Source organism: Pan paniscus, chromosome 9, assembly GCF_029289425.2.
Source record: "Pan paniscus chromosome 9, NHGRI_mPanPan1-v2.0_pri, whole genome shotgun sequence".
NCBI lineage: Eukaryota > Metazoa > Chordata > Mammalia > Primates > Hominidae > Pan > Pan paniscus.
The window spans coordinates 84,471,254-84,485,462 of NC_073258.2; the positions used below are offsets into that span (position 1 = coordinate 84,471,254).

General features: G+C 39.5%; 1 protein-coding gene across 22 annotated transcripts in view; it reads right to left on the reverse strand.

Annotated features, from left to right (window-relative positions):
- DLG2 (discs large MAGUK scaffold protein 2) overlaps window positions 1-14,209 on the reverse strand; it is a 2,166,992-nt gene that overhangs the window by 86,643 nt on the left and 2,066,140 nt on the right. The window lies entirely within an intron of this gene.

Sequence of the window (14,209 nt, forward strand, 5' to 3'; positions counted from 1 at the left end):
CAGTCCACACTCTCACTGCTTTGGCAACACACTAAAGTTAGTTCTTGCTTCTTCTTGGAGGTTACAGGGGTGGCCTATAGATCCCCCAAACTGAGATCTGCTTCTTTTCTTGGAGACCATCAGATGTTAGAAGGTGATAATAGAAGACAAGAAAGGTACTTTACTACCTAGTTGAGATTTTTTTCCCCTCCCATTACAATCAAATTTTTAAAATTACTAAAAAAAGTAAAATAATAAAGAGAAACATGGCTATATTTCTAAATGAAGCATTTTGTACTGTAAACAAATCATCTCAGATGTATCAGCCTGTAGAACTGTTTCTTTTATAATGGGAAAAAATGGTAACAAATGTCCACCCATAGTAGGCGGTGATTCCTCCACTCAATGAAATATTGGACCACCACTGCAACTGGATGAAGAGGTTAATGTAATCACCTGAATACATGCTTAAAATGCAGTAAATTTAAAAATCTATGCATATATGTGTGTGTATGGATAGACAAAAATCATATAAACAACACGACAAATATTTTTGCTTCCATATGATGCCTAGCTTACCTCATCATGGCACTTATCTGTGAATTACAATTGCTCTCTGTATCGTGCTGCAAAAAGCATTTGCTAAGCATTTGTTAAGGCCAATGCACTGTAATATGTATGAGTGGCAGCATGAGGGAGATGGAATCAGAATCAAAATGATGAACCAGACCTTATAAACTAGCTGTCATCATTAAGAGGTGAACATTTGCCACCACTCCTATATTGTCCACATCCTGCTGTATATCCCATTTTCAAAAATCACCACCCCACACATACAGCATATGACTTTCCCAGAGAAGCAGATTTCACTACCTGTCTGTCTATTCCCCTTTGATTTCATTCTAAGAATTTCCTTAGAGTATAACCACTATGTATGCAAAACTAGCAAGATCTGGGGAACAGATTTTTCTAAAAAATTTGTTTTATTTTAGATTTTTCCACACTGAGGACCAAGTGTGGTTTCTTCTTCTTTTTTTTGCCCATCAAAGAAATGTCACATCTGCTGCCATGGCAACAAGAAAGAGCTGAAGACAGCATCTAGAGCTCTCAAACACAGCAGGAAAAGTATAATTAATTGCAACGTAGTCCCTTCTTTCATTAACACTGTCTCCCAGAGATGGAATTTGGAGAGGGTTTCTTGGTCCAAGCTCCCGGAATGAATCATTTTCACCTTGACCACCCCTACCAAAGGCTCAGACAAAGTACCAGTCAGGAACAGGGAGCTGGGGAAAGGCCAATGCCCACTCCTGAAGCTATCACTTCTTTGATCCTGTGATGTGACATATATTAGTTAACATTCTTGAGCCACAGGTTTTTTGATGCAAAATTAGTCTAATAACAACATTCACCTAGATTTACTGTGATCCTTAATGAAATAACACATATGCAGCATTAAGCCTATAGTATGTGCAGTCTAGTGTATTACAGTGTGGTTTTGAATATGGACTACTGGGTCCATGTCCTGCTCCTACTATGTCTTAGTCTTACAGCTAGTCAGCTGGGCAAGTTACTTCGTCTCTTTCAGGCTTCAGTTTCCTCATATACAACATAATGATAATGATGACACTGATGATAGCAATACCTCCATTATGGAGTTGCTGTATGGGTAAAATGTTACATAAGGTAATATATATAAAGCATGTACAAATGGACCTGGCACACAGTGACAAATAGTAAGTATGAACTAATGTTTTTATTATTATCTCCCTTTTTCCTTTTGGGTAGAGGCTAATACAAATCTTTTCTATAGATTCTACTCTGTGCAAAAAGGAGTTAATGTAGCAGGCCTGAGACTGCTGTTCTTGCTTGTAAGGGTGGCCCTTGGCTGACATCTGGAAAGTTAGATTTTGGGAGGGTTCCCACCATTTTCTCATAAAAATGGCTTACTGTGCCTAAACTGTTTGTACAAACAATATCATTTATACTGAACACCTGCTTTCTTTCTGGGAGTCTGATATTCTGGTATGTGCTAGGCAGAGGCTGCCTACATGACCAGCCCCCAGTAAACCTGGACATTGAGTCTCTAATAAGATTCCCTGGTAGATAACATTTCGCACCTGTTGTCGCAATTTGTTGCTGGAAGAATTAGGCACTTTCTGTGTGATACTACTGAGAGAGGACTCTCGGAAACTTGCAGCTAATTTTTTCCAGACTTTGTCCTATGCTCCTGCTCCCTTATCTGACAGTTTCATATCTTTTTGTGGTAATAAATCATAATCATGAGCATGATCATGCTGAGTCCTGTGACCTATCCTAGTGAGTCATCAACCTGGGAGTTGTCTTGGGGAACCCCAACACACGCTCTATAGATTGCAAAGCATTTTCACATAAGTTACCTTATTGTGACTCAATCAGTTGCTGTGAAGAAGGTATGACATAGTACTATCCTCCCCACTTTTTTTTTGTTGTTGTTAAAAGATGAGGGACAGATCTAGTGGGGCCCACTGACTAACTCCAGAATATATAGCTTAGTGGCAGCAACCTAGGACCAGAACTTGGGTCTCCAGATCCAAGTCTAGTTCAGTGCTCTTCACCTTGCCCCCTCATTCATCCTGGGAGGTGGTGATGATAAGGTGTTGAAGATGATAACCATGATGGCTACTACTACTTACGCCCTTATTAGGTGGTCTGGCACTTCATAGTCATCATCTTATTTGATGTCACAGCAACCCTAAAGGTAAAAATTAGTATCCCCACTTTATAGATGAGGGAAGGAGGCTCAGGAAGTTAAGGAGCCTGGCCCAGGTCACACATACACATGTGGTGGAGGTTGAATATAAAATGAGGTGTATCTGACTCCAAAATCTGCTTCCTTAGCCATTTTATTATGTGGCTCAATTTCCCCACTTGTTGCCCTCTGGCCATGCTCACGATCTAGCAGTGCCAAAGACTTTTAACCTTCCCTTCAGGGCTGACAACTGCTTCTTCCCTAAATTCCTGAAACTCCCTTACTGCTCAGTCCTTGTCCAAGTATTTCTTATCCCCAAAGTCCTTGAACTGCTGGCCTGACTCCAGGCTCCTTCTGAATGTAAACTATGGGGAGTTGAGGTAGAGAAACCATCAGAAAGGCTAACAAGTAGTAGCCAAGGAGGCAGGCTCTGGAGCCAGACTGCCTAGGTTTGCAGTTTTTTAACTACGTGATCTTAGGCAAGTTACTTAACCCCTCTGGGCCTCAGATTTTCTTAACTGTAAAACCGGCATAAATCATAACACCATCTATCTCAAAAGAGTTATGGTGAGGATTAAATGAAATAATATATGTAAAGTATTGTTACACTAGCCTGGCACTAGTGAGGGCTCAATAAGTGTAAGATATTATTATAATAACTGTTATTCTGAAAAATATATTAGAATTTGAATCAGGGGATCTGTGTGCCAATTGTGCCACTTAAAAGCTGTTTTCTGGACTGTGTGAAAGACATCTAAAATATCTCTGTATCCTCAGGACCTGGTAGGGTGCCGGACCCAAAGGAGACCCTCAATACAGGTCTGTGAAAATGTTTCAGGTGACTTTTGAAAGCCCGTCTTCTCTCATGTCTCTGCATTCCCATTTGAAGTGGGGGTGGGACTATTCCTGGAGGTCCCTACCAGGTCAGACATTCACTCGCCTGTGTTCTTCTATTCCCAAGAGTCCTTAAGGGGAACTTTCCCACTCCTGCTGTTAGCTGCAGGTGTCCTTCCTGAGGAGCTCAGCAACAGGCTCTTTCCACGAGCTCTATTGATCTTGGACAATCTGTCCCTCTAGGATTACATTTATTCAGACTTGTCAGGTCCCTAAAACCAAGCAGCTGACACATTTCAGCAGCTTCTGGCTCCTTTGGATATTAATGGATCCTCACATCTGGGAAAAATGCTACAGTGCCCCATCACCTAATTTAACAAGCGATAAGCTGTTTTTAATTTGCTTTATGTGTTAATTCATCACAGCAACTTTTATAAAATGCCATTAAGACTCACACTTTCCATCCAGGGTGCTTTTAGCAAGGCCATTAGACAAGTAGAATTGGACATGAATAATGTAACAACTCTTCCATCCCTCCTACCCCTCCTGAATTTCAATGTGTGGTGGCCCCTTGCCAACTGGGGAAGTCTAGTAAGGGAAGAGTGAAGCAGCTGCTCATCCTCATGACTATGCAACATGGCTGTGAGATACCTGGGTACCTTAACAAAATAGTGCTTTTTAGGTGTCGCACAATGTAGTAGGCATTTTATATTCATTGTCTCACTCAATGTATTGGGTAGGCAACATAGCATATGGGTTATATGCCAGGCTTCCAAGACAGAGGAGAGCTGGGTTTATGTCCCAGTTCTGCCATTCTTAACTGTATAATTTGGGCATGTTACTTAACCTCTTAGATAACCACTTTACCATAGATGGCCATTCTCTTATTTAGGAAATTCAGATAGTAATGGCACTAACGCAAAAGGGTGCTGCGGAGATACGACAATGGGATGACACATGTAAAGTACCCAACACAGATGAGTTCCTCTTTGTTATTATTTCTGACAACAATTCTGCCATGTAAGCATTTTTGGTCTCACAAAGAAAATGAGATATAAAGAGCTGAAATGAAAATAAGATACTAAGTAGCAGAACCAAGATTAAAGTATAGATAGATGTGTCTCACTCAAAAGCTCATGTTCCTAATCTTAGAATTCTTGGAATTCCTGATAAGAAATGTTGTACTTAGATCTTATACCTAAGGATTTCATGATTTGATGATAACACTTATAGTGATACTATGGACTAGCCTGCAAAAAAGATGCATGAGTAGTTTTTAGAGGACACATTTAATTCTCACAGCTATCCTGCAATGCATATATTAGCCTTGTATTATAGAAGAGGAAATACAGATTTGGATAATTTAAACATGTTCAATGTCATGCCAGCTATCAAGTGATGGGGCAGGACTCAAAGCCTGTCTGCTTCTAAGACCTATGAATTTCCTACTATACCAACCTCTATGCTCTTTTGCAAGCAACTCTTTCCAGCTCAAAACACTCACACTCTCCACTTGGCTTAGACTGAGGTAATATTTAACAATCATGGACCTTAAAAGTATTGGTGTTTACTATGTAGACCAGGGAATTTAGTTTTGGCTATACCACTTTAAAGCTAGGATAGCAGCGAATGATGAGGATGGAAAGACAGTATCACTAAGAATAGGAAAAATTATTTGATGTGTTTCATAGTTAACAAGGATATGATAGGAGAAATAATATCCTTAACTCACTCCCCCAAAATGTCCACACTTTAATTCTCAGAGTCTATGAATATGTTATCTTATATAGCAAAAGGGACTTGGAGATGTGATTAAGGTTAAGGATCTTGAGAAGGGGAGATTATCCTGGATTATCTGGATGGACACAATCTAATTACATGAATTCTTAGAAGTGGAAGAGGAAGACAAAAGAATGGATCAGAGAGATATGACTTGGGAAGGACTTGACCCACCACTGCTGGCTTCAAAGTTAGAGGAAGAGGACCACAAGCCTAGGAAAACGGTGGCCTTTTACAAACTGGGAATGGTTATTAGGTTACAGCCATCAAGAAAACAGGCACCTTAGTCCTACAACCATATGATGACCTGAATGAGCAGAACACAATTCTCCTATTGAGCCTCTAGAAGGGTTATAGACTGCTGAAAGCTTTATTTTATTCTGGTGAGATCTGTACCAGACCTACAGAACTATAAGATAATAAATTTGTGTTGTTTTAAGTCATTAGGTCTGTGATAATTTGTTATGGTAGCAATAGAAAACTAATATCAACTTTGGTACTGGAAGTGAGGTGCTATGTAACAAATACCTAAAAGTGTAGAAATGGCTTTTGAATTGGGAAGTGGACAGAAGCTAGAAGAATGTTGAGGAACATGATAGAAGAAAACCTAGATTGCTTCTAAGAAGAGATTGCAGAAATACAGACTTTAAGGATATTTCCAGTGAAGCTTTAAATACTTCTTATGGAAATCTGGACTTGGAGAATGCTGAGGGTGACAGCTCAAATGGAAATGAGAAGCATGTCATTGGAAACTGTAGGAAAGGGATCCTGGTTACACAGTGGTGGAAAGCTTAGTAGAATTACGCCCTGTAGTTATGTGAAAAGAAGAATCTTTGGGGGCCAGAGGGCAGACTGTGGTAGGAAGAATAATGGTTCTCCAAAGATGTTCACGCCTTAATCTCTAGAGCCTTATGTGGCAAAGGAAACTTGTGGATGTGATTAAGGTCAAGGGTCTTGAGATGGGGAGATTATCCTAGATTATGTGGGTGGGCCCAGTCTAATCACATGAGTCCTTAAAACTAGAAGAGAAAGGCAGAATAGAGATGGAACATGAAAAGGACTTGAGTGCCATTGCTAAGATTTGAAAATGGAGGAAGCAAATTTGTCATGGCAGTAATGCAAAGCTAAAACAGAGGACAAGAAACAACATGCTTTAATAGAGGGCAGGTAGAAGACAAGGGCCACCAGTTTGAGGATTCTGTCAAAGATTCTTTGGAATAAAACAACTACTCAGCAACAACAACAACAACCCACTGAGTGCCTGTTATTGGCCAGGTTGTGTGCAAAGTACATTTATATAATTCCATCTCATTGAATCCCTGTAAACAGTTTGAGATATAGGTATGATTATTTCTATTTTGTAGATAAAGAAGTTAAGAACTAAGGTTTTAATTCTAATTCTCACAAAAACCTTATGTGAGAAATATAATTTTCCGTATTTTAAGATAAAGAAGCTGAGATACAGAAGAAGCAGCCTTTCCTTCTCTAAAATTGCAAATCACTCTGCTCTTTTACCTCTCTGGGAAGCCTACAGCTTCTAGTCTTGAGTGGGAATATGTCTTACCTCCTTTACTACATCAGAAACAACATCAGGAGCTCCCAGACCAAGTCTCAGCACAGAGTTTTCACAGATGGATTTATAAATGAACAAGTGAATCAGCAAATTACTCCCTTCTGTGCTGTGAACTTGTTTGGTCTAGGGAGGCCTTTGCTTTCCTGACAACATTAAGATGCAGGGAACAGAGCGCTTTGACTCAATTTCCTTCATTTCTTGAAGTTGAGGCCTCTGCTTGATTAGAGGAGACCTGGTCCTCACCTTTCTATGCAGCAAGAGAAAGAACACTAGCAACAGAAAATAAAGTCTGCTCTCTGCTCCATCCCACTGTGCCTGGCTTGGACACATATGACCCATTTTCACATTGTCAAGGTAAGCACATATGAATAGTGCAAGAAGCATAGATGTTGGAATGAAGAAACACACGGTTAAGTCAGTCCACTCTTTCTAGCTGATTGTCACTGAGAAAATAAGTGGAGTAATCTGAGCTTCAGTTTTATCTATAAAATGAGGTTTGTCATTCCTACATCTCACATATTTGCAGAGATTCAATGAGATGATATAGGAAGAGCATTTCACATAATAACTGGCAAAACAAAAGTTCCTTTACTTCACCTCTTCTCTACTCTAAAGATGAGCAAGTGTCCCACAAGTACTGGAAGGGGGATGAAATAAGGATGGTGTTTTTACAAATGTGACATAAAAATGCATATGTAGTAAACTTCTTCAAAACATTTTCTCACTAGAGGGGTATGGGAAAGGATGCTGGGAGCAGAGAGATCTAAACTTTAGTTGCTCTTATTTTATAAAAATCACAATTTTCTATTTGTATTATCTTCTTAAAAACAATCATTTGCCCACTCGTGCATTTAGTGCATATTTGTTTTGAAAACAGAGGAGGCACCCTGGAAGTAAAAAGAAGCTTAGAGGGAGTTAGGAGTGCAGATTTCTAGTCCTGGCTTCAACATAATTCACTATGTGATCTTGAGTAAGGTACTTAACCTCTATGGGCTTCAGCTTCTATAATAATTAATAGACCAACTGCATTTCTCTAGGATGTATTCAACTGTGACCCAAAAGATAGCTCCCAAAATGTAGGCATTATTCTCATTTTATCGAAGGGAAGATTTATTATGTTCTGTGGATTGTATGACATGGGTTATACCACTTAATCAACCTTACAAAGCAGATTGGTATTATTTAAAGATACTCTTCGTATTACAACAGACTGCTTCTATGTTTTGAGGGTGTTGGCAAATGTCCATTTCTATTGTTCCTAAAAAATCAGGCAATCACTGTCATGACGGCAGATAGAACTAATTGGACACCAACCAGAAGTCCTTACAGGTTGGGCCTCCCTGCAGCTATAGCTTTTAGCGTATAATCAGGGAAGAAGCATAACTTCCAGGGGGAACAACTTTCTCTTTCTCTCTCTTAAGTCCTCAGTGCTCCCGATTCACCAAGAGACGTGGTATGAGCAGATTTCACATGTCCGGGGGCTTGCATGTTGATCATTTTGGACAACTCATCAGAGTCTCCAGGGACGGGGCCCATTTGAGCCCACCTTCTCTTTCAGGCTGTCCTGGCAGTCTGTCAGATTGGCTGAGCTCCAATGTTGACTCATAAGTCTCTTATCTGAGGGAAACAGAGGCAAATCTGAACCTGCGCAGAGCCAGAACTCACTGGACCACAGTGAATGGCATTTCAGGTTTCAGGGCTGGGTGAAGCTGCAAAGATTAATCATCTTAAAATCATTTTCCTTTCCCCCAAATGCCATCGGCTGGCTACTCAAAAATTAAATGTGGGTAAGAGGAAGACTGCTTGGATGAACAGCCCAGGTTTTATGACACTTTCAAGAGCTCTTATGTTCTGGGTCTGTGTATAAGGCAATTGAGATATGTTAACTGAGATATTTCAGAGAGGCTGACACAGCCCTGATTATAGTCTTTTATTTCTGAATTGGGCTAAAAATGTAGATCAAGCTTTGATATTCACCTTTCAGTATTTTACTGCCACTAATTAGTAAGCCTGGGGTGGGAAAGAGAAGAAATATCCTGGCATGGAATTTTATTATTGCTAATAGACGATTATCATTCAAACATTTAAGTTTATATATGCATGACTCGTGAAGATCATGAGATGGTAAACTCAGATAGTCCTGGATTCAAATATTAGCTCACTATTTTAAGCTGCAGTATGATTTTCAGCAAATTACTTCATATCTTTGTACCTGGGCTTCTGTATATGAAAAATGAGGGGCAAGAATCCCTGTCCGACAGGGTCCTTATAAGAATTACACATGAGAGCTTTTAGAATCCAGTAGGTACTCAATAATTGTTAATTGAGTCTAAAAAATCTAAATTTTTTCCCCTGTAAATTCTATACCCTGGTTCTAGTGTTACTCACTGGAGCATAAACAACTTAAGCCTACCTCTGCTATCCAGTAGCACTCTTTTAAGTGTTTATGGACTGACAAATGATAAAGCTAGTACGGTCCCTAGCTCAGCAGAGGTGCTGGATAACACTCATTTTACTCATGAGTATATGAAAAACAGGAGAAAGACATTCAAGAGCATCTGAAATGACTCCTCCAAATCCTTAGTACCATCATAGTAGCTCATCAGGGTAAGTAATGACATTTACACACCACAATATCAGACAGTTGGGCAATCACTTTGCCTGCCCCAATACTGAGTTTGTTATTTTGCCTATGATTTTTCAGAAAACTGGATGGAAACTACAGGCTGTACTGTAGCAGGAGAAGACCTGAAATTAGGGAACTTACCCTTCTAAATCTCATATGCCCGTAAAGTTTCCCATTATCACCTGTTGACTAGAGATAGAGAGGACATATGGTTCCTTACTCACCCAGGCAAAAGCATTGAGTTCAGAATGTAATCAAATTCCCACAGATGGAAATGAGATAATATTCATTTAAATATTAAATGTGATATTATTTTCATAGTCTCTACTGTGTGCCAGGCACTCTATAGTTTGTTGGGACTCAGCAAAGGCTTTCTTCCTACAGTTGTACAGCTTGATGTTTGGTTGGGAATATGGGTAAGAAGGTACATTCATTTGGCCACTCACTCATTTTCATTCAGCAAATACTTTTGAGCATTTACTATATGTCAGTGATGGTTCTAGGAGCTTGGGATCTATCAGTGAATAAAAACAGATAAAAATTCCTGCCTTCATGGATTTTACATTCTAGTAAAAGGAGATTGGCAAAAACCAATAAACATAATAAATAGGCAAATAGTATGATAGGTTAGGAGTTGATTGTTGCTATGGAAAAAGTTAAAAATAGAGCACGGTAAGGGGGATCAGGATTCTGGAATAGAGTAGGGCTATGGTGACAGTGAAGGCTGCATTTTTAAATGGGGTGTTTTTTAAGGTAGGACTCGCTGAAAAAGAGATGTTTGAGGCAAGGCTTGAAGGAGGTGAGGGAGTTAGATATACAGGCATCTGAGGAAAGAGTGATCTCAGAGGGAACAACCAGTGCAAAGGCTGTAAATACAGTTACAGTTGAGTCTCATATGTGCTATGTTAGGAATTAGTATAGGGTGCTGCTCTGGGATTGTAGAGCTCCTAGGAAGCCTCATCAGGTGCTCATAAAGAAGTTGGTGAATGGGGAGATGATTCATCCAGATTTACTAGCAGAGGGGTGGTAGCACATCTGCCCACCCCTCCCTGCTAAGCAGCCTGATCTTTAGGCATTTTCTTAGTGGAAGCCGCCTCTGTAATATAGTAATCTCATATTCTTGAGGGCTCAGCTTCCTTCCTTCAGCCTCTCCCCCTTCCTAAGTCTCATTGGAAACATGCACACGAGCTGGACCACTGAACAGCTTTTCTTCTTGCAGACACACATGACCACAATTTATAAAGTGCAAATCAAATTCTTTGGCCAAGAATTTTTTCTAACATTGTTATAAAAGTAGAAGTATTGATCAATATAAAAAATTCTGCAACTTTCATTTTTTGAAAACCATGACTTTCTCTGGGAATCCTTCCTGAATCTATCAAGAGAAGGCTATTTCTTCCACTCTCTGTGTCACACTGTAACCTTGTATGTGGTCTTATTCTTGTGCTTAGCAGGCCACATTTCAGTTGATTTGTCTGTAGGTGTATCTTTCCTTCTAGACTTCTTGACTCATGAGAGTTAGGTGGAGTCTTACTTATCTCTGTGCCCCTTGCAAAGAGGAAAAGGTGCTCACAAAACCAGGCTAAACTGAACTGAACTAAATTCAGAACACAAACTGTCTGAACTTCAGAAAATTGCCTCATCTTGTTTGGTCTCTTGAAGTTTCCCCATCTGTAAAATGGGATTAAAATATTGTATGACATCAACTCTAAGATTTTTTAAAATTTTTATGTCTAAAATCAAGATGTTTTTCCACTATCAATGCCATCTCGTAATTGAATTGGCAGAATTTTTCCTTTTTTGGTAACACATAGGGTACATCTTAAAATCAAGGACAACCTAGATTCAATAAAACATGGTAGAAACTATCTCACAAGTTGTTGTGAAGATTAATGAATTATAGATGAAAAGCCCTCAGATCAGTACCTGGCACAAAGTAAGAAGTAAGCACCGTGTGTGTGTGTGTGTGTGTGTGTGTGTGTGTGTGCTGCTGCTGCTGTTGTGCTGTTACATATTGTAAGTCACTTGGAATCACCTCATCATTCTCTTCTCTTCTTGTACACATTTTTGCAAACACTTTTAGTACTCTTTCCTCAGTGACTGTTCAAAAAGTGCTGATAGCTGAAACACTGTGCTGCAGTCTGACTTTCACCCAGTAAGGTTCTGTTCAGTAGCTCTATTTAACTGAATAAAATGTCTGTAGAAAATGTCCCTAGCATTTGCCAATAGTTCAGAAATTTAGAGGAAAAAACCTAAAGAGATCCAGCACATTATGTTTATACTTTTAGTATTTATAGTTTATGTGAATATTATTAGTATTTTATTCCAATAGCACAATCTTTTCTTTTTTTTTTCTTTTTTTTTTTTTTGTGGGATAGTCTCGCTCAGTCACCCAAGCTAGAGTGCAGTAGCGCAATCATAGCTCACTACAAACTTGAACTCTGGGGCTCAAGGGATCTTTGCCTTAGCTTCCTGAGTAGCTGAGTAGTAACCATGTCGGGCTAATGTTTTCATGTTTTGTAGAGGCTAGGTCTTGCTTTGTTGGCCCAGGTTGGTCTTGAGGCCCTGGGTTCAAGCAATCCTCCTGCCTTGGTCTCCCAAAGTGCTGGGATTACAGGAATGAACCACCATGCCAGGCCTATAGTCTTTAAACTTTAGCACTTAGGTTTTCAAGCTGGGACATTTTTCCATGCACCTAGTGTAAGTCATCCATACATCCACTCATTAATTTACTGAACATTGACAACATGTTTGGCAACAGGATAATGGAAAATGTTTTTAAGACTTGGGAACACTTGTTTTGCTGTTTACTTGCTCTGTGGCTATAGATAAGGTTCTTAAATTCTGTTTCCTACTCTGTAAATTAAAGACTAATCCTGCCTGAATAGATATTGTTTGAATTCATTGAGGTAACATATGTAAAACTCCTATATCAGGGAGGCTGGTATACAGATACATGAAAAAATTGCAATAATAATATGTATCAGCACAGAAACCTATGTTTCAACTCAACTTTTAAGGGATGCAATAATGATTTAGTACAAATTTGCATTTATTTTAATATTGATCTATCTAACAATATTTACCTCGTCCTTCCTCAGTGCCAGATCTGGGACTAGTGGTTCTATTGGCAATAAATACTATGGGAGCTTGGAGCAGAAGATGTTCCATTGGGCTGGACTGACTGGGCAATGGGCCTTGCTCTACTCCACAGTACTATCTTTCCAGTTGGTAAAGCAATCAGAGACTGTAGGACTGCTCTGAAAATAGTCAATACAGTGTAACTTTTAGATGCCTGAAACCATGCAATCATGGCTTCAGTCATATTCAATAAATGCTCATTATGTGCCATGCATTATGTTAGGTATTTGGGGATACAGTGTGAATAACAGAAACAAGGCACTTTTGGAATTTAGAGACAAAACAGATGTAGAAGAAATAATTACCAGTACAACACATCATAAAAAGCAGATGGGCAAGTAATCCATGAGAGTATACAGTGGAGAGAAATGGAAACTATTCTGGAGGGACCAGGTTGGGAAGGCTTCCAAGAGGAGCTGCTGTCTAATCTGAGCACAGCAGGAGCAGCAGGGTGGGCAGAGGGAGCTGCACAGGCAGAGGCTCTGCAGTGGGAAACAGCAGGCAGCAAACCTGAAAGAAGATCAATGTCTGGGACAGTCTAAGATGAGACCAGAGGGAAGGAGAGGCCAGGTCATGGAGAATCCTGTAGATCTTATGAAGGATACTTTCTCTTTTTAGAGTAATGGGAAGCCTTTGGGGATTTTAAACAGATGTGAGATGATCAGATTTACATCAAAAACAGATCTTTCTGGCTTTAGGGTGGAGAATGGATTGGAGAACCATAGATTGGGCAAGACAGGATGTTGAGATCCCAGGTAGTGGGGAAAGGTAGTAATACAAATGATGATGGTTTGGGTACAGTGGTGGCAATAGGATGGACAGAGGTCTCAGATATTTACTTTGGCCAATACCTATCTGTTTGTCAGTCTGTCTGTTTCTCTCACCAAAATCTATGGGCAATGTTTTCAAAATTTTATTACCAGAATATATCATTTTTTTTTCTTCAAAAGGAAACTTCTAGAAATATAAAAATAAAACATTTGATTGCAGACAGGGGAAACAGAATTTCTGGTTTCTCTTCCACTCCAACTGCAGAGCATACCTCAGGTCCCTAAGAAGAATTTTGGGTCTACTTAAATCAGAGCTTGAAAATCTTCAATCTAGTACTTAGTTCCCAAACACTGTAAATGAAGAAAATCTTCTCTTCTTTTATTGATATCATGACATCTCTAAACCTGTTTCCAATCTCACAGCCATTTCCAATCTCACAGACATCTATTTGTTTCCAAAATGAAAGCTTGATGGCAATTCTCCTTGGAGCATTTTTAGCAAATATAACAAGTCTCCTTGAGATTACTAGAGTAACACCAGGGTGTCCCGAACTCTAATTACAGGAACTCTGCAGGATGAAACTGTGATTAGACCTCACAGGAGTAACCACAGCCACTCAACAGAATTCAGTAGCTATTTATGGCACGTGTTTTGAGGAGAAGACTTCTTTCTGCTCAGAGGCTGTTTATATTAATAAGCAGAAGGTGGTTCCTTGGAAGAAGAGAAATCTCGTTCGAAGTTTGACACATTCATAGAGAACAAGAGAAAGTTCCCAGGA